Source organism: Pan troglodytes, chromosome Y (genome assembly GCF_028858775.2).
Source record: "Pan troglodytes isolate AG18354 chromosome Y, NHGRI_mPanTro3-v2.0_pri, whole genome shotgun sequence".
Taxonomy (NCBI): Eukaryota; Metazoa; Chordata; class Mammalia; order Primates; family Hominidae; genus Pan; species Pan troglodytes.
Window position 1 is genome coordinate 22806774 of NC_072422.2, and position 21593 is coordinate 22828366.

The following is a 21593-nucleotide window of genomic DNA, read 5'->3' on the forward strand; positions in this document are numbered from 1 at the left end:
TTGTAGTGTGCAGGCCGGGGCCCAATCGCTGGAAACCGTTAAGAGACCATAACTCCCAGCATGACTGGCCAGGGACGCGCCTCTCTATCCTTCCCCCCGCCCCCCCCCACCCGGCGCGTTAAACACCGCCCCAATCCCGGTGCATCCCGGGATTGTAGTTCGTTAGCCTTGCGATCGACGTGCTGGAAACCGTTTAAGGACTATGACTCCCAGGATGCCATGCCAGGGAACCCACCCTGTTGACCTTTCCTCCAGGGCTGGGCACCGCCCCTAAGCCCAGCGCATGCTGGGATTATAGTCCGACTGTCGCGACAAAAAGGCTGGGAGTGGATCTGAGACTACAATGCCAACACTACGGGGTAAGTTTCATCTTCTCTGAGACTACAGTTCCAACACTACGGGGAAAATTTCATCTTCTCCTCCGCCCCTCCATGTTTCCAGTGCAATTCCTCCCTGCTGTGGGGAGCCTATCTGTTCCCAAACTTCTGCGTGCCAGGAGACAGCATGGCCAGGGCAGGTGGTCTCACTTGTAATTGTGACACAGTCTCCCCACGTGCCAGTTGCACGACTGTGTGCCTGAAGTTTGATTTTTCTCTGACAAGATAGAGCCCGGGAGCTTCCGACAGCCTGCCCAGCATTGCCATAACGCTTGCTCGCGGAGAGCTGGGCGCGCCCAGACCTTTGCAGGGCCCCTCCCTCAGCCCCGACCCTTCTCCTCGCCCCTCCCCTGCCACGCCTCTTTCGACATGCTGGAAAGTCATCTACCTTTAATAACAGTCATCTTTGCAAAAAAAGAAAAAAAAACTCTGAGAATAACCTATCTCCCATTCTACTTACTATTTATTTCCATAGTATCCATAAATAGTAGCAATTAGAAATCATAGCAAGTCAAGCAAAATTCCTGCCTTGACTGTTTCATAAACCACGATATGGCCTTGCTGTGGTTTTATTTGTATTTTGTTTTGTATTTATTGACCTTTTGGATATAAATATTTAGGTATTTGGATAGTTTTTGGAAGTATTCCGCTATTAGTTTTTGATTTGCTTTTGTTCCCTATTTAATTTTTTTTTTTTTTTTGTCTCTCCCTTCTCCTTAGACTCAGTCATTCCACAGGTCTCGAGAACTCTGTTCATTTCCTTTAAACTTTTTGTACTTTTTTTTCCCAGACTGATAATTTCTATTGCTGTGTCTTCTGTTTTAAATCTGTGGACAAACTCAAAATTTTTTTTCATTTCCTTATCTATTGTTTTTTTTATATATAAGTTCATTTCTTTGCTGAAGTTCCACATCTGTTTGTTTATGAACAGAATATTTTCTTTTTTCCCCACGAACGTATTCATAAAAACTGCCTTCAAATTCTTGTCTGCTGATTGCAATATCCTAGGATAGCTTCTACTGCCTGCTTTTGATATTGTGTATGGATTACATTTTCACGTTTCTTTACAAGTCTTATGAATTTTAAAATTGTGTACCAGAAACTATAAATGATAATTATAGATAGAAACTCTGGATTTTGTTGTTTTACCTTGAAGACTTTTGTTTTATAAACAGGGTTCATTGGGCTAGTGTCAAACCAATGCTTATCTCCGCTACAGTGGGCATAGCTGAAATCTTCATTCAGTTGTTAAACACATATGTCATATATGTATTATGCATAGGCGTTTTTCTAAAATAATATATTTTATTCAAGTTTCATCATCGTTATTTGTGAGAGTTGAACAAGCTACTCCACAGTTAGTGGAAGTCAGAACCTCAGTTTTATTTGATTGTAGTATTTTATATAAATGAAATTATATAGTATGTATACTTGTACATCTATTTTCTTTCCTTCCTTTTCTATCTGCTTTCTTTCCTTTTCTTCTGTCTTTCTTTCTCTCTTTTCTTTCTCTTTCTTTCTTTCTTTCTTTCTTTTTCTCTTCTTTCTTCTTTCTTTCTTTTTCCTTCCTTCTTTCTCTCTTCTTTTTTCTTTCTTTCTTTTCTGCAGGTTGGTGTGCAGTGGCATGATCTGACTGCAACCTCTGCCTACCAGGCTTAAGATATCCTTCCACTTCAGCCTTTTGAGTCACTGGGACCGCAGCCTTGCACCACCATGCCCGGCTAATTGTTTTGTGTTTTTGGTAGAGACAGGGTTTCACCATGTTGCCCAAGCTGGCATGTCTACTGTCTTTTATGCAACATTACATTTGTGATATTCACCCACCATTTGCAAGCAGCTATAGTCTGTTCATTTTAGAAAGTAGTTTTTACATTTTAGTAAAATATGAAAATACATAAAATTAACCATTTTAGTATTGTTTTGTGTGTGTGCAGTTTAAAGAAATTAAATACATTCACATTGTTTTGCAACGATTGTCCACGTTCATAAGGAACTTTTTTTCAATCTTTTAAAACTGAAGATCTGTACCCAGTAAACAGCACTCCCTTCCCATTGCCCTTTGTGTAGTCCCTGGGAACTACTCTTCTACTTTGTGTTTCTATGAACTTAACTGCTCTAAATATCTCTTATGAGTGGAAACATACAATATAGCAAAAAAATCATGAGGAAGAATAATGTATACTATATAACATATGTTTATCCATTTTAAGAAAAATGCTAGCAGAGATCAGGTCATGGTGATTATAGAGAAAGGTAGGTAACAGTGAAAAGGGGATTGGGTGCATTAAATTTACGACGTGATGCCTCAAGTGCCAGAGCAGTGAGCTTTCTGCCCCACTCGCAGGGCTGGTCAATGGTGCGGCTGGGACCCTATTCGAGCAGCCTGACTTCCAGAGCCCATGCTTAGTACAAACTTCAGTGAACCATGAAAGCAATTCCAACAACAGGCACTTAAGGGCTCTGAGATTTTATCACAGCCTGTTCTTCATGGATAGCAACTTCAGAGAAGAGTGACAGCTGTGAGGTTCCAGAAGCCACACCTCAGGTCCCCCAGTTCCTCCCCAGCAGCTGGAGTCCAGCTGCAACAGGGCCTGATGCCGGCCAGGGAACCATGGCCACAGGCTGTGTGAGGCTGGCGGCAAGACAGGCTCCCCTCCTGCCCTCTGCTCATCTGCTAGGTCTTTGCCTTTTATTCTGATTGTGCTGCTCCAGGCTTGGAACCAAGCCAGAAATTCCTCTTGAGTCTGAAGATGATGATTGTTTCCAGCTATCTGGAACCGCTGCATCTCCTGGAGGACTTTAATCTTCTGGAGACAGAGGGAAAGACAGGTTGCTGACAGGGCCTGGGTGAGAGACTCTGTAGGGGCCTTATAAAAGAAGAAGGGAGCAGGGCTGGTCTATGGGGTGTTTCTTTTAAGAGGCTGTCACCTCTCCTCCAATATCATGCAGCCCTAACTTGTTCTCAGAGTTGAATGTAAACAGCCCTTCCTCTAGGAACTTGTCATCAACTTCACTCCCCTGACTGCACCCTGCATTAGGATAGGTCTCCTCCTTCTCTGTGTATTACTTCCTTTCAATAAATCTTAGATGTGGAAGACGGGACCAGGGAATGTCCTGCCCAGGGTGATTTCTGATTTCCACCTCCACCCTCCCGCAAAGTGAGGACTTCAGCTACTGCTCACCTTTGTGTTTTTCTGGGTTTTGATCATATTTCTCTGGAAGACAGAAAGCCAAAGACCATCAGAAAGGTCCGCTGGTCCATGAGTAGCCTCCATTTCCTGGGATTTCCAAGCTTCACCACCACCAGAGCCACCAGGGTCAGAGAATGTGCACAAAAGAGGCCTTGCAGCTCTGCAGCTTCACTACTCAGGGAGTGGGACTGATGGCTGCTGTGCAGCCTCCATCACTCATGAGTCAAATACCCTGTTTACGGGGTGGGGAGGGCTGTGAGGCCCTTGCAAGAAATTTTGGCAAGGACTGAGATCTAGGAACTCAGTTCAAGACTCTCTTCTCCCAGACCTCAGGATCCTGGTCCCTGACCCGTCTGCTCCAGGCTCACTCACATCCACACACTCCTTCATGGCAATGTCCAGCATCACCAGATCAGTGAGGAATGTCTCCAGAGAGGGCATGACACCTGCACCATCAGAGTGGTAGTGGTGAGGAGCACCTGCTCTCAGGTGCCCACCCAAGTCCTGTCCCCTGAAATCTTATAAACCCCTGCCTCCTGGCGCCCTCTACCTAGGTTACCCACTTGGAGTAGCTGAAAACCCTCAGCTCTCTTTTCCCAATTCTCTATGTCTTTCCATTAGCTGTCCTCTGTGGCCATTAACCTCACCATAATTACCTCCTTGGTGGGATTTTAATAAGCCACAAGGTCATGTGGTCCCTGGCTCCACCTGTTTTAAAAGCCACAGGGAGCCCAGCTCTCCCAGGCCTTCCTCTGGTCTGTCTAATGAAGGTGTTTTAGGCACTGCAGCCCCAGGAGAAAAGGGCTGGAGTAGAAAGCCCCTCTGCTTTTTTGATTTGGAGGTCTCCAGCTGGGAGAAATAAGCTGTGTTCTCTGAAACCCTGGAGCCCTTCCCCACTACAGGTACATTCACCTTCTGCTGTCACAGCTTCATCTGAGCTCTCTGGGGCTCCGCTACAGGGTAGACAACTTATAGGTCTCCATCTGCTAGGATGAGGGACAAGGTCAGTGAAAATATGCTTCTTTCAGTTGTGCCTCAGCCACACTAACCTTGGACACGGATAAGTGGCCTGAGTCAGCTTGTCTAGTGCTCTGACCACCTCCAGTGAGCTCTGACTCTAGACTCCCTCCCAGGTCCAACACTCCCTGGATGTGTCATTTTGGGCATGCAGTCGGGTTTCCCTGAGCTCTTTCCTCAACTGGAAAGTGTGGTGGGAACCAACTACCTCACAAGGCCTCTTAACACCTCGGTTTCATGTGGCTGTCATGATTGCTGTCACCATCATCCCTCTCAGGATGAGCCAGACACAAGCACCCTCAGATTCTCTTTCTCCCTGAGCCCCATGATCGCCTTGTGAGGCCTGCCCAACAGGCTCATCATTCCTACATTTTCCACATAAGAAAACAGAGGCCCAAAGGGGCAATGACATGCCAAGGACCCCGCAAGAGAGGCCAACTCCTCCCTCAACCTGGAGGGACTGTCCCAGCTGTCCTCATCCAACACCCTAGCATCACCACTGACCAGCATTGCATCTTCTAAACTCTATGAGTGACAATATTCCCAGCCAGGCCCTGTGGTGGTGGACATGGTTCTGAGAATTGGGAATCTAATGTGGAGGAAAAGTTAAATATTTAATATGAACTCAATTGAACATGGGCACAAACAATGGTCACCAAGTCCTGGAACAGGTTGTATGAGCCCCTTGAGGTATTCATCCAGCGCTGTTCCAGAGAAATCTTTCAATCCGTTCCTATACATTAGTGATTGAAAAAACAACAGATAATTGCAAAAACAAGTCGATCTTTTGTGTTCCTTGAGCCCAGTTGTGAAGGGCACCTGTGACTGCGCCTCATGCCAAACAACTCATTACGAAAAGAGCTAGGGTTCCAGACTGTGCCGAGGTTTCATGAGACCTCTCGTTTTCTGTACATGGACAGGTGGCCGACTCTGGAGCCCAGGCTTTTGCTTCCCAATCTGGTAATGAATCCTCCATAGTCTGGTGAGTGTAAATATACATATATATATATGTATATAAATGTGTATATATACATATATAGATGCATATATATGTATATATATATAAAATATACATATAAATATACATATATATATTTTCTTTCTCTCTTTCCCATTGCAATTTGCTTATTATATTATTTGCTTATCGTGTCTGCATTGCCATACACTTGGGATAAAGGCTGTTTATCCTTAAAACTATTGTGGGTGCCTTTTCTTTTCCCCTCGTGCCTTTCCCACACAGGAGCGCAGGTGATGGAATCTCGAAGTGACCTCACTTCCTTAGTTACAAACTCAAAGGAAGTTGAGAACTCTGGTAACCTGGAGCCCTCATTCTAGAGACAGCCTTGTATTTACTAAGGAGAGTGTGAAGACCGCAAGATGTTCTCCTACTATGTCTTGAATTTCTGAGGCTCTCATCTCAGGAAGGCTTGAACTGAGAAACTTTTTTTTATGATGGAGACAGTGCTCATTCTGCACCACTGGCTCTTCTGGCCATTTGGAAGGGGTTACCCATGGATAACACAAGGCCATCCATGGCAGGCCTATCCAGGCCAGGCCTCACCTTTGATATCATCTCGGTAGCCACACACCCCTCCTCATCTCCACGTCTCGTGGGAAAGAAAGAGATAATGGGTCCTTTCTTGACAGGAGCAGGTTTCCAGATATTGGGAGGCTAAAATCCTGTCAAATTTACACCACAGGTTACAGCTGGCAGGAGGGGAAGGTGAGTGCTGGGGATCACCTTTGTCTGTTCAGATGTTTATTCTAAGGCTTCAAGCTGTCATCTTGTTTTCTCCCTGGCTGGAGGTCTATGCAAATGCTCCTATGTGCCTGATATGGGGAGTAGACTTTCTAACTGGAATTTCCTCTGCGGGGAAAGCCAGGATGCCATTGATGCCTCTTGGCCAGGCTTCCAGGCACTCTCTTTGCAGAACTCTATTCAGGAGATCCCTGAGGAGCTGTTTGATGAGTCCAACTACTCTATCTCATTGAACAAAAGGCAGGTGCACCATGCCAACAACCATGGCCCGTGCTAGACTGGAGTCAAGGTGGGCACAGAGAGGTCTCCAAATGGAAAAGACCAGGGAAGCCCAGGACCATGACCCAAATGTGAGGATTCCCCAGAAACCGTTTAGGGCTTTCTCCATTAAGTACCCACAGTTCCTTCCCAGAGGAATCTGGCCTCCATTAGTCCATAATGGCAACTTAGGTGCACAGTAACCAGTCATATGCTTGCAGGAATGTCAAAAGAAACACTTCTGTGTTGTTTTTACTTTACATTAGGTTGTGAGTATCTTTGCATGTTGCTATTATTTTTATTGTTATATCTACCCACCCCAGATACTTCCTGTAGCAGGCAGCTTCATTGCCTTGCCAGACCTTCTCTAAGTCTTAGAAGTTCACACTGTTACCAGAGAGAGGTTTTACCCAAAAAGTGGGAGTTATGCAAAAGGGTCTTATGAGACTCTATACATGTGTCTCCCAGAGCCCACCTCTATAGCCTCATCAGGACAGGAGATTTGCCCTCATATGTCTTCATAAGATTCCATAAGTGGAGCCTTTCCCTCAGTAATTTAGCCTTTTAATACTGGTTGAGCCTGACATAGTAAATTCTATTTCCACTTTAGCCATGTTACAGGGAATATACTTTTTTTTTTTTTTTTTTTTTTTGATACGGAGTCTTGCTCTGTTGCCCAGGTTGGAGTGCAGTGGCACAGCCTCTGCTCACTGCACTCCGCCTCCTGGGTTCACACCGTTCTCCTGCTTCAGCCTCCTGAGTAGCTGGGACTACAGGCGCCTGTCACCATGCCCAGATAATTTTTTTTCTGTGTGTGTGTGTGGTTTTTTTTTTTTTTTTTTTTTGGTAGGGACAGAGTTTCACCATGTTCGCTAGAATGGTCTCCATCTCCTGACCTCATGATCCACTCGCCTTGGCCTCCCAAAGTGCTGGGATTACAGGTGTAAGCCACCATGCCTGGCCGCTACAGGGAATATCTTATCTGTGTCCTAATAGGCTGTAACAGTTTGCTATGACTTCCATAATACAGTACCACAGGCTGAAGTTCTTTAACGACAAAAATGGAATGTCTCACAATTCTGGAAGTTAGAAATCCAACCTCAAGCTACTGGCTGTGTGGTTTCTCTGAGGTCTCCATCCTTGGCTTGTAGATGATCATCTTCTATCTCTGTGTTCACAAGATCTTCTCTTGTGCTTTTCTGTCCTTCCTGCCTCTTCTAATAAGGGCTCCAGTCATCTGGAATTAGGATGCACCCCAATTAATTCACTTAACTACATTTGCAGAGGCTATATGTTCAAATATAGTCACGTTCTGAGGCACTAGGTGTTAGGACATGAACATATAATTTTTAGGAAGGGAATGCAGTCTAGCTCACAACATTTACTAATCCCTTGTAGATTATAGTCTCCCAGGAAAATGATTACTCAGTGAAAGAGTAGGAAAGTGTAAAGTTTTAATAGGTAAAGCCGGAATATATTCCAAAAGGGTTGTGAAAGGTATACTGTAAATAGTAGTTTCTGAATTTATCTACTTTTGTGTATCCAGACCCCCTTGGATGTTAACATTCTTTTAATTTTTTTGTCAATCTGCTATGTGGCAAAAAATTATGTTTCTATTTCAATTTTTCAACTGATATATTTGAGTTACCTTTCAGTTGATTTATACCTATTTGGATTTTCTGTTCCCTCAGTTAACCTGCTCAATTCCTTGGCCCTCTGAGGGGTTTCTCTCACCTTGGAGTCCCCGAGCACTGACACCTTTGTCAGGTGTGGGGTTGCTGTAGTTGTTTCTCAAGACTCCTTTTAAGGTTTTAAAAGACCCAGTTAAGTTGCTTTAAGTCAAAAGGGTTGTCTTAGGGTATCTTGTCCTGTGCCCTGTCTCTAAAATAGAAAGAAAGTGAGGCTTCCCCATGCCCTTTCCTCTATGTCAGGGACAGACATAGAGCCTCAGGTAGCTTAAAGGGAATTTCATGCAACCCTCACCGTGGAAGATTCTCATTCTTACCTGTGTTTTTCTGAGCAGCCATTTGATATCACAGAGCCTTGTTTTCTCATTTGTAGACTGAGAATGTTTTTTTGAGAATTCTCTGGGATAATGTTCTTCATAAAGATTATTAATACAAGTGGGTGCTGTTGTCTTACAGCTGATATGATATCGTGAAGGCCTTGAATGTATTCATGGTTTAATTATTCTCTACCTGCACATTAAGTTTGATATCAGAGGCCTAAAATCTTTTTCACCATAAACACCCATGTCCTCCACATGCCCAAATCTCTGAAGGATGGGGATTTCCTGATCTGAGCTCCACATTCCAGGCCTCTGGTGTTTCATGGTCTTGCCATGAAAGGTCTTGTCCCCTCCCCAAGAGGAAATGAGTCTATTCTGAACCTAGAGGTGTGAATGATGCCAATGCGCCAAACCAGGCACAACGGAGAAGCTGACAAAGTCCCTGACAGCACCTTCCAGGGTCAAACTCTCTTCTTCTTTAACATTTTTCTCAACTTTTACCAGGACTTCCCCACCACTCTATAGTTTCTGGACCAGCTGTGTAGTAGTTGAGCATATGTCTTCTCCAAGGCACAGTGGTGACTCTGCCAGCTACTAACTGTGTCTTAGGATACCAGTGCATCCTTATCAGCCTCAATTTGCAGCTGCAATTCTCTGTAGAGAATTGTAAAATGAGCCTCTGTTCTGTACGAGAGACGTGCAAGGGGAGAAGAAAACACACACACAAAAAAACCTTTAAGGGTAAACAAGCCTTATCTCATGTAAATGGCAGTGCAGCTATAATAAGCAAATTGCAATGGGAAGGGGAGAAGGGAAACATATATACATATTTACATTTACCAGACTGCGGAGGATTCATGACCAGACGGGGAAGCAATAGCCTCGACTCCAGAGTAGGTCACCCGTCCGTGCACAGACAAGAAGAGGTCTTATGAACTTTCGGCGTGGCCTAGGGCCCTAGCTCTTTTTGGAATGAGTTGTTTGGCATGAGGCCCAGTCACGAGGGCTCTTCACAACTGGGCTCAAGGAACATGAAAAGGTTAACTTGTTTTTGCAATTGTCTGTTGTTTTTCAATAACATATAGGAATAGATTGAAACAGATACTTCTCCAAAACAGTGCTGGACGAATGCTTCAAGCGGCTCATGCAACCTGTTCTGGGACTTAGTGACCATTGCTTTTGTCCATGTTCAATTGAATTCAAATTGAATATTTAACTTTCCCCCACAACCTTATATGGTTTTTGTGAGAAATGAATGGCATAAAACATGAAAAGTGGATCCCTAATGCTTGGCTTTGTGGAAAGGCTGCTGGGGCATGCTCTGATTGTTCGTATTTATTATTTTTTTCTCTTCTTTCACCCCAGAAGGTCTTTCATGTCACAATGACTCATGTCCCTCTATAATTGGACAATTATATAGAAAACAAACATTTTCTTACATTTGTAAAGGGCGTTTGAGCTTCCTGTTAGCTGAACTTTGTCCTTGAAACAGAGAGATCCTGTTATCTCTCTGAGTGTGCCCCAGGCACACTCAGACATAGCTAAAGAGGTTGTAGTTAGGGCTTATTTATTCATCACGTATATATAATGCAGTTTTCAGACATTTGGCATAATTCAGTGAAGACAGCAGATGACAGTTCCTGGGCCACAATTTACTTCAGGGAGTCAGACACTGAGAGTGGACATCATAAGCAGGTCATGTTCACGGAACGTGAGATCTGACGTTCTCATGCTCTTCTCTAGGAATGGATGCACCTGTCAGCTTCTGATCAGAATGACAGACCCAGGATCAAGCATAACATTTAAATAGATGAAGAAAACTTTTTTCCAAAAGGTAACATCGCTTTATGATAAAAATTCTCAACAAATTAGGTGAAAATAAATTCACTTCAAAGTATTAAAGGCCATGTATTACAAATGAATAGCTGGGTGGACAGATGTGCCATAAGGCAAGGGCATCCGCTTCCCTAGATACATATCCAGGGGCACAGAGAATGAGCAGTTCCAGGGTTGTGCTTCACCTGAGGTCCTCTCCAGGTCGGTTTCAAGAGGACAGGACTGCGGTTCTGCATCCACCTCTGTGGAGAGCTGGAAGTAAAACGAGCTATGCTCCACCTCAGCCTAATGTAGACAATGGCTACAGAAAAGACTGTTTTCTTCCTCATAAATAGGGGTGCTCGAAGTGGGTAACCTCGATTGTTTCACATACTCATAAGTGTCTGCCAGCCTTGGTTCTTCATTGGTGAACTAGGACTCTTTGCTCTGAGACTCTGCAAAAATGCTTCTACTCCCTGAGGCCCTTCAAATCAGGCAGAGGCATGGCCACTCCAGAGGGATTTTGGGTAGATAAAGATGGGATAGAGCTAAACGTGCCACAGCACTGGACCCTGACTCTGAAGTCACGGGAAAATGCCAGTTCCTGTTGGGTTTTTGAGCTCCTCATTTGAAAGTCGTTTTAAATAATTTCCCTGGATAAGGGGAGGGTGCCTCATGAGTAAATAGCACACCCCAAATGGTGGAGGCAAAGAGAGGGCAATGGAGGATTCCAAGGTCACTCATTGTACTTGGAGCCTTCTGATCCTGCTCCTTTGTCCCCTGGAACTCTAAAGAGTCAGTGTCTTGAGGACGCAAAAAAATGGTACCTGATTTTTTTCCATAATGTTCCTGCATGGGGCTGCAGTGTTAGTGATGGCCTTGAGGTGGTTACAGCCTGCTGTGTTTCTGGTGCCTATTGAGATTTGCCGGAGCAGCTGGAGCAAGTAAGAGTCACACACCTCATGTTATTATCAACAGTTTCCACATTGCCCACTTAGCCAATCTCTTTTCCCTTGCACTCACCCTTTGCCAGCTACCTTGGTGGGCCCAACATGTAGCACAGAAAATGATTACATCATGGCTGCATGCCCCTCTGAGGACAGAACAGTCTGAAGACAGCTCGACAAAAGCACTAAAGCAAGTATATATAAAAGAAAAGAGCAAGGACTATCATATAAAGTAGAATGTTGAGAAGAGCTGCAAAGTCATTGCATGTGGGTACCCAAAGGCCTCACTGAGGTGATCTTTAATCCATGATGAGAATGACAACAGGGAGGCATCTCTGCACAAGAATGTGTCAGCGAGAAGCCACCCTTGGTGAAGAGTCTTACAGGTGTGAGTTTGGCAGAGATTAGAAAGGGACCAATATGGTACAGACAGCCTGAGGAAGAGATAAGCAGAGGCATGGAGAATCCTGGGGCTCGGGAGATGAGGCTAGATATCTGCTCCTTCTGACAACATGGCCCTAAAACTTAGCACCTTTCAATAGTATATACTATCTCACAATTTGTGTGGACCAGAATCTGGACACAGTTTAGTTAGCTGCCTCTGCCTTCACGTCCCTTATGAGATTGGGGAAGTGATCTCAACTGAAGGTGGACCAGGAAAGCATCAGACTTTAAGCTCATGCTTGTGAAAATTGGCAGGGTTAAGTGTAGACTGAGAGCATGACCTTACTTCTGTCTACTGGCCTGAGCACTCTCTCCGTTCTTTGTTATGTGCGTCTGTACATAGAGCATCTCATAGCATTGGAGCTTGCTTCCTCTGTTCGAGGAATACAATTGAGAGACAGAATTAGGCAAACAGGTTCACACAAAAAGAGACAGAAAGAAAGGGAAAGACTGAGGAAGCAAATAGGAAAAACCCAGTAGGAGGAATAATGACAGCTTTAAAAAAAATCTTGAGAGTTACAATAATTTGTATTAAAATTGTAACCCCCCGTGTAATGCTATAAGGAGATAGGTTGTAATTAACTCCTGAGGTTGAGGCCATGATGATTGAGATTATTGGCTTTATACAAGAAACCCCAGGGGGATGTCTGTCTCCTACCAAATGAGAATAAAACTTGATGTGTGCAGTCTGAAATTCAGAAGAGTCATCACCAGAGCTCAACCATGCTAATACCCTGATCTCAAGTTTCTAACCCCTAGGAGTGTGAGAAATTAAATCCTGTTGTCTATAAGCTGTCTAGTTCATGGTTCTTTGGTATAGCAGCCTGAACTAATACAAAAGTCATACACTATTGTGTATTCCATTTGACAAAAGCTGAATTTGTGCCTCCAAACTATCAAAAAAAAAAAAGACTTTAAAAATTGTATATTTAGAATGAAAGATAAGAAACAGCTTGTTGAAACACTTAAGTTTCCTCTGCTTATAAGATTTTTTAAAATTGGCTGGAATTTGTTGGAACCAATATGGTCAACTGAAGTCCATGGAGAATGAGTTTGCTGATGTTAGAACCCAAATTTCCACTGCATGTTTCATACTAACTCTCCCTGAATATTCATGTGACCTGTGAGGAAGCAAGAGGAGATGACTGTGCATGTCTCATGACTTTCCATATTACTACTTTTCTTCCAGCAATCCCCTCCTAATCCAGAGCCCACTTCTTAAGCTTTTTTAAATCAACACCTTAAAGCCTATATAAGAAAACCGATTTGAGCTGGACTTCTATCTCCTGTTGGCCAACCTACAACAAGATGCCATTTTTCTCAAAACCCAAGTGCCATACTACTGACATCAAGCAGTAGGCCATTTTGTTTAATTACAAACTGAGTCACTAACCACCTAGTGCTGGGAGACTTTGTGAAGGCTTTCCCTGACATAGGTGAGATAAGGCACATGGATATAATTCTATATATAATAAGAAGGCACTAGAAAGTTTAATGCTTGTATTAGTCCATTCTTATACCGCAATGATGGAATACCTGAGACTGGGTAATTTATAAAGAAAAGAGGATAATTGACTCACAGTTCCTCAAGATTGGGTGGGAGAGGCTCAGAAAACTTCCAATTATGGTGGCCAACAGATGAAGTGAGTGAGAGCAGGGGATATACCAGATACTTATGAAACCATCAGATCTCGTGAGAACTCACTATCACAAGAGCAGCATGAGTAAAACCCGTCCCCATAATCCAATCAACTCCCCTCAGTTCTCTCCCTTAACACCTGGAGGTTATAATACAAAATAAGGTTTGTGTGGGGGCAGACAGCTAAACAATATCAATGCCAGAGGATGATATCTACATTTAATTTCAACCTCATACTTCAGTTTCAGAATGAAACTGAAGCCCAGTGGGGAAGTGACTTTCCCAAGATTACACTGCTAGACCCCAGGCCTACTTGAGTTGTGGCCCATGCTACCTCACACCTATTCTCCTAATGCTTCCACCTCTAAGTGTGTGCGTTATTTACAGGTGAAACCACACAACGATTTTTATGTTTTATCTTATATACCTCTGATACATTCCCTAGGAAGTAGATAACATTATCCCCACTGTGCACGCTAGGAGGCTGGGGAAGCCTCAAATACACAGTGACTTTTATTAGGTCCTAGAGATGATAAGAAAAACAGGGTTACGTTCCAGCTGTCTCATATCCTGGAACCCAGGCTGCATGTAGGCCTTTCCAGGGAATTAAGGGGAAGTTGTGTTTGCATAACTGTGTACAAATAAAGAGTTCACATGGAAGAGGAGACTGAGCAATCAGTAGCATAGTAGGGCCTTTGGGTAGGTCTTACAGAAAGAAGGGGCCCAGTGGATGGAACCTTGAAGAGTTTGACACACTTTCCTGGTGACAGAACCCCACAGCAGTTAAGAAACCAGGAACCCACATTCTTGAGACAGCTCTGTATTCACCTCTGTTGGTGAGAGATGCTCAAGAGAGTGAGATGTCCTTTCATTGTGCCCTGATAATTCTGAGTTCTAGCCTTACAAAGGCTCAATGTAAAAACCTTGTCTGATAACACAGATATCAACTCAGCCCTCATTCCTGATACCCCTGGCCATTGGCCAGGTGCACCTACAGATAACACAGAGCAGCCCAGGACAGGTCCATCCAGGGCAGGCCTCTCTCATCATCTCATCTGGGCAGCCCCATGCCACTTCTCAGTACCATGAGTTGCCGTATGGACAAAAGGGAGGGCACTCTTCTTGGGCAGAAGCAGATTGTCAGGTGTTGGAACTCTTGTGTGTCTGTTATGTTCATATTCAGGTCATAGCTGGCAGAATAAAAATAAGAGAGTTGGGGACTGAGTCTGTGTACTCAGATGTGAATAGCAGGACTCTAACCTGTTCTCTGGTTTCCTTCCTTGCTGGAGATTTATTTATTTATTTATAATTTAAGTTCTGGGATACATGCACAGAATGTGCAGGTTTGTTACATAGGTTTACATTTGCCATGGTGGCTTGCTGCGCCTATCAAACTGTCAGCTAGGTTTTAAGCCCCACATATATTAGGTATTTGTCCTAATGTTCTCCTTCACTATGCCCCCTGACAAGCCCCGATGTGTGATGTTCCCCTCCGTGTGTCCATGTGTTTTCATTGTTCAACTTTCACTTATGAGTGAGAACATGTGGTGTTTGGTTTTCTGTTCCTGTTATTTTGCTGAGAATGATGGCTTCCAGCTTCCTCCATATCCCTGCAATCTAAGGTCTCTGTTCTGTTCCTTCGGTCTATATATCTGTTTTGGTACCAGTACGACTTCCTCTCTTCCTATTTGCATACCCTTTATTTCTTTCTCTTGCCTGATTACCCTGGCCAGAACTTCCAGTACTATCTTGAATAGGAGTGCTGAGAGAGGACATCCTTGTCTTGTGCTGGTTTTCAAAAGGAATTCTTCTGGCACTTGCCTATTAAGTATGATATTGGCTAGGGGTTTGTTATAAACAGCTCTGATTATTTTGGGATTTTTTCCGTCAACACATAGTTTATTTAGAGGTTTTAACATGAAGGGATATTAAGTTTTATCAAAGGCCTTTTCTGCATCTATTGAGAAAATCCTGTGGTTTCTGTCACTGGTTCTGTTTATGTGATGGATTACATTTATTGATTTGCATATGTGGAACCAGCCTTGAATCCCAGGGATGAAGCTGACATGATCATGGTGGACAACATTTTCGATGTGCTGCTGGATTTGGTTTGCCAGCATTTTATTGAGGATTTTTGCATCGATGTTCCTCAGGGATATTGGCCTGAAATTTTTGTTGCGGTTGTGTCTTTGCCAGGTTTTGGTATCAGAATGATGCTGACCTCATAAAATGAATTAAGGAGGAGTCCCTCCTTTTCAATTGTTTGGAATAGTTTAAGAAGGAATGTTACCAGCTTCTCTTTACACTTCTGGTAAAATTCGGCTGTGACTCCATCTGGTTCTCAGTGTTTTTTTATTGGTAGGCTATTAATTACTTCCTCAATTTCAGAACTTGTTATTGGTCTATTCAGGGATTCAACTTCTTCCTGGTTTAGTGTTGGGAAAGTGTACATGTCCAGAAATTTATCCATTTCTTCGATATTTTCTAGTTTATTTGTGTAGAGATGTTTATAGTATTCTCTCATGGTAGTTTTTATTTCTGTGGAATCAGTGGTGATATCCCATTTATCATTTTTTAATGTGTCTATTTGATTCTTCTCTCTTTTCTTTTTTATTAGTCTAGCTAGTGGTCCATGTATTTTGTTAATCTTTTCAAAAAACCAGCTAGTGGAATCATTGATTTTGAACAGTTTTTCTTGTCTCTATCTCCTTCAGTTCTGCTCCGATCTTAGTCGTTTCTTTTCTTCGGCTAGTTTTTGAATTTGTTTCCTCTTGATTCTCTAGTTATTTTAATTGTGATGTTAGGGTGTCGATTTTAGATCATTCCAGCTTTCTGTTGTGGGCATTTAGTGCCAGCATATCCCCCCTTAAAACTGCTTTATCTGTGTCCCAGAGATTCTTGTACATTGTCTCTTTGTTCTCATTTGTTTCAAAAAAAACTTAATTTCTCCCTTAATTTTGTTATTTACTCAGTAGTCATTCAGGAGCAGGTTGTTCAATTTCCATGTATTTATGTGGTTTTGAGTAAGTTTCTTAATCCTGAGTTCTGATTTGATTGCACTGTGGTCTGAGAGACAGTTTGTTATGATTTCCATCATTTTGCATTTGTTGAGGAGTGTTTTGCTTCCAATTATGTGGTCAATTTTAGAATATGTGCTATGTGGCCTGGAGAAGAATGTATATTCTGTTTGTCTGGCATGGAGAGTTCTGTAGTTGTCTATTAGGTCCACTTAGTCCAGAGCTGATTTCAAATCCTGAATATCCTTGTTAATTTTCTGTCTCATTGATCTGTCTAATATTGGGAGTGGGGTGTTAAAACTTCCCAGTATTATTGTGTGGGAGTCGAAGTCTCTTTATAGGTCTCTAAGAACTTGTTTTATGAATCTCAGTGCTCCTCTGTTGGGTAGGTATATATTTAGGATAGTTAGCTCTTCTTGTTGCATCGATCCCTTTACCTTTATGCAGTGCCCTTCTTTGTCTTTTTTCATCTTGGTTTAAAGTCTGTTTTATAAGAAACTAGGATTGAAACCTTGTCTTGTTTTTTTGCTTTTTTTTTTTTTTTTTGCTTTTTTTTTGCTTTTCATATGCCATTTCTGCTTCCCTTTATTTTGAGCCTATGTGTGTCTTTGCATGTGAGATGTGACTCCTGAATACAGCACAACAAAGGGTCTTGACTGTTTAACCAGTTTGCCAGTCTGTGTCTCTTAATTGAGGCATTTAGCCCATTTACATTTATGGTTAATACTGTTATGTGTGAATTTGATCCTGTTATCATGATGCTAGCTGGTTATTTTGCACATTCGTTGATGCAGTTTTTTCATAGTATCGATTGGTCTTTATATTTTGGTGCATTTTTGCAGTGGTGTACCATATTTTCCTTTCCATATTTAGTGCTTCCTTCAGGAGCTTCTGTAAGGCATGCCTGGTGGTGACATAATCCCTCAGCATTTGCTTGTCTGTGAAGGATTTTATTTCCCCTTTGCTTTTGAAGATTAGTTTGGCTGGACATGAAATTCTGAGTTGAAAATTCTTTTATTTAAGAATGTTGAATATTGGCCCCCACTCTCTTCTGGCTTGTAGGGTTTCTGCAGAGAGATCTGCTGTTAGTCTCATGGGCCTCCATTTGTAGGTAACCTGACCTCTCTCTCTGTCTGCCCTTAACATTATTTCCTCCATTTCAACCTTGGAGAGTCTGGGGATTATGTGTCTTGGAGTTGCTCTTCTCAAGGAGTATCTTAGTGATGTTCTCTGTATTTCCTGAATTTGAATGTTGGTTTGTCTTGCTAGGTTGAGGAAGTTCTCTTGGATAATATCCAGAAGTTTGTTTTCTAGCTTGAATCCATTCTTCCCGTCACTTTGAGGTATACCAACCAATCGTGGGTTTGGTCTTTTCATATAGTCCCATATATCTTAAAGCCTTTGTTTAGCTCCATCAGGCCATTTATGTTTATCTCTAAGCTGGTTATTCTAATTAGCAGTTCCTATAACCTTTTATCAAGATACTTAGCTTCTTTGCATTGGGTTAGAACATGCTTCTTTAGCTCAGAGTAGTTTATTATTACCCACCTTCTGAAGCCTACTTCTGTCAATTCTTCAATCTCATTCTCCATCCAGTTTTGTGCCACTGCTGGAGAGGGGTTGCGATCATTTGGAGGAGAAAAGGCATTCTGGTTTCTGGAAATTTTAGCATTTTTGTGCTGATTTTTCCTCATCTTCATGGATTTATCTACTTTGGGGCTGATGACCTTTGGATGGGGTTTTTTTTTGGCGGTGGGTCCTTCCTGTTGATGTTGCTGTTGTTGCTTTCTATTTGTCAGTTTTTCTTCTAACAGCAACGTTCTTCTGCAGGTCCAATGCAGTTTGCTGGAGGTCCAATCCAGACCCTGTTCACCTGGGTATCACCAGTAAAGGCTGCAGAACAGCAAAGATTTGCTGCCTTCTCCTTCCTGTGGAAACTTCATCCCAAGAGGATACCCTCCCAATGCCAGCTGGAGCACTTTTGTATGAGGTGTCTGTCCACCCCTGTTAGGAGGTTTCTCCCAGTCAGGAGTCATGGGGAACCCACTTGAGAAGACAGTCTGCCTCTTAGCAGAGCTGGTGCACTGTGCTGGCAGAATCCCTCTAGTCGAGATCAGCTGCTCTCTTCAGAGCCGGGAGGCAGGAATGATGAAATCCACTGAAGCTGCACCCACAGCCGCCCCTTCCCCCATGTGCTGTGTCCCAGGGAGATGGAGGTTTTCTGTGTAAGCCTCTAACTAGGGCTGTTACCTTTCCTTCAAATATGCCCTGCCCAGTGAGGAGGAATCTAAAGAAGCAGTCTGCCACAGCCACTTTGCTGCACCTGACCCAGACCTCCCAGCCTCCTTGGCATTGTCAGGGGAAAACTGTCTACTAAAGCCTCAGTAATGGTGGACTCCACTCCCCGCAACCGAGCTCAATTGACCCAGGTCAACTTCAGACTGCTGTGCTGGCAGCGAGAATTTCAGGATGAGGAACGCATTAGCTCTTTGTGATTTTCATGTCTGTTGCAGGGATTTGACCCATTGTTAGTGCTAGATTTGGAGTCTTAAAAAACAGATTTATCTTACTGAACTCAAAGTACAACTTGAAGATGCACTCAGCTGTTTAGTTAAATTGCAGCAGGAGAAAATGTATCTTTGCAGATCTATTTTATGTCACTTTCTTTTAGAGACGAAATTGTCTCTGGCACAGTAATTTAACTTAGTCTATGTCAAAAACATAGCCTGAAATTACTCAAAAAAATTATGAATAGTGGAGTGCATTCTATGTGTTTTCAGATTTCTTCTATGATGTAAAATAAATAACATAATGTTTTACCTTGGATTTCTAACCTCAACCCTCAGCCATTTTCCCAAACTTTTTTTTTTTTTGAGATGGAGTCTTGCTCTGTCTCCCAGCTGGAGTGCAGTGGTGCTATCTCGGCTCACTGCAAGCTCCACCTCCCATGTTCATGCCATTCTCCTGCCTCAGGCTCCCAAGTAGCTGGGACTACAGGCACCTGCCACCACGCCCGACTACTGTTTTGTATTTTTAGTAGAGACGAGGTTTCACTGTATTATCCAGGATGGTCTTGATCTCCTGACTTCATGATTCACCCATCTCAGCCTCCCAAAGTGCTGGGATTACAGGCGTGAGCCACCTTGCCCTGCCCCACTTTCCCAAACTATTAAAAGACCTTCTAAGGTGGTTCAGAAGCATTTTTCAGAGGAGATTGTTCCTAATGGTAAAGGATAATAACAGATGGATAAAAATATCAAATAAATTATGCCTCTGTTTGCAGAAGTGTCACTCTCCAGAGTCTCCAAGATCCAGAGAAGTTCCACGAGATAGAGTAGTTTATGAACATTTAACAGAGTTGGTCCTGACTGCCGTCTCAGCCTCTTAATAGCTGTGCAACTATAGACAATTTACCGGACTTAGAACAGTTATATAAACCTCAGCTGCAAGAAAACACATAACACTGATTGCAAGAATGGCAACCACTTCTCATTCCTCTCTGATCTGGGCCCTCTGCAATGTATACTTGTGGCTGCTTCCATAGAGGGAAAGATTTTCTTTTCCCAAATCTTGGATCTGGCTGGGCTTATTTACTCTGCCTCATTCATACTTTTTGTTCTAATGAAATAATTAACATGTTTAGCGTCTCATCCCAGCTTTTATCTTGTTAAAACTATATCTTATAATATGTCATCTCTCTTTACTATATTTGGTTATATTCATTCTATTCATTATTCAGCTTTACTAATCTTTTTATCTCTGTTTAGTGTTTCACTTATACATTTTCTTAATTTTTTTATTCTTTACATTCTACCGAGCTGTGATTCAAATATGCTATTTTAATATGGAAAATGGTGGCCTAGTTTTTCTTCAGAAATTTCTTTTTATTTACTTGTGTTCTTCTGTTTTTAACTTGGTTCCAATATTTGGGAAATATCACATTTGAGATGTCTGTAGTCATGTTATTTCTGTGCTTATTCCATTTTCCCTTGGAGGAAGGTGGACAGCACACAGACTTGACATCCTTGTAATCTATCAGTATCTGAAGGGACCACTTTTTTTCAGTTTGATTACTTCTCTGGCTTATTCTCTTGATTTACTTTAGCTTTCATCAAGTGCTTATATATTTTTAAACTGTATTCATTATTTTCATGGTTCTTGTAACTTCTTGAGAACTTTTACTTGTCTACACTAAAATATTTAAAAAATATGTAGCCTTTTCTTTTTAAAGCACAAATATTCAGTGCACACATGAGTAGAGTATTTCATAGGCATTGGGCAGCATACAACCACATCTTATGAGATATTCCGTTTCTTCATTCAAAACATCTCTCTCAAATATGTAGTAATAGTCACTTGTAAAGGGTAGTTCTTTTGATACTTAAAATTTTGTTTTATGTGCCTTTTTGAAAATATATACTTAACTGCAGTGAACAGAACTGACCTAGATACAAAAAGAACTACTGTTTTTGTAAAACATTAAGTTGATAGAATGACTTATCTTATTTCAAGTCTTTTGACTCTAGTCACTGTGCTTCCTTTTAGTATGTCCTTGACCTCACAAAAATAATTCGTGGAATCTTCTATTTATTTTATAAATTAATTTAAAGAAACAAAATTTGTGCATGGCTAAATATTACTTGTTGAGTACAATTTAGAATTTCTACTGTCATTTTAGTGTCCTAAAAGATATGACCTGTTGAATTTCTGCTGTCATAAAATGAATGATATCGTTAGGCCTAAACCCTTGCCATTTATTTTCGCCCTCTGTCATACAGTGTGTATCTTTGGTTCACTGCTGAAAAATTTTATTAATTTTTCTCTCTTGCTAGTAATCAAACTTTTGAATAAAGTTATCATTACTTGTCTTTATTTAGTTACTGAATGTTAAACATTTGATTTCTGATGGTCTTAATGTCATTTAATATAATTGTAAATATTTCAATTTGTCATTATTAACAAATTTCTGTATTATATATTTTAGACTCAGCTATTAATTATATGTGTGTAAATGACTGTGAATAGTTTCTAAAACATTGTAGGGGCTACTAAGTACTAATAACCCTGATTCATTAAAATTTTATTCGTTATACTATTCTTTATTTACTAAATTATTTTGTA

The 21593-nt window shown here is 42.0% G+C and overlaps 1 long non-coding RNA gene across 1 annotated transcript; it reads left to right on the forward strand.

Annotated features, from left to right (window-relative positions):
• Positions 1-252: 252 nt before the first annotated feature.
• LOC104005655 (uncharacterized) lies at positions 253-21567 on the forward strand. Its single transcript, XR_679055.5, has 3 exons — positions 253-359; positions 10354-10444; positions 18303-21567. It is a non-coding gene; the product is annotated as an uncharacterized LOC104005655 (long non-coding RNA).
• The last annotated feature ends 26 nt before the right edge of the window (positions 21568-21593 follow it).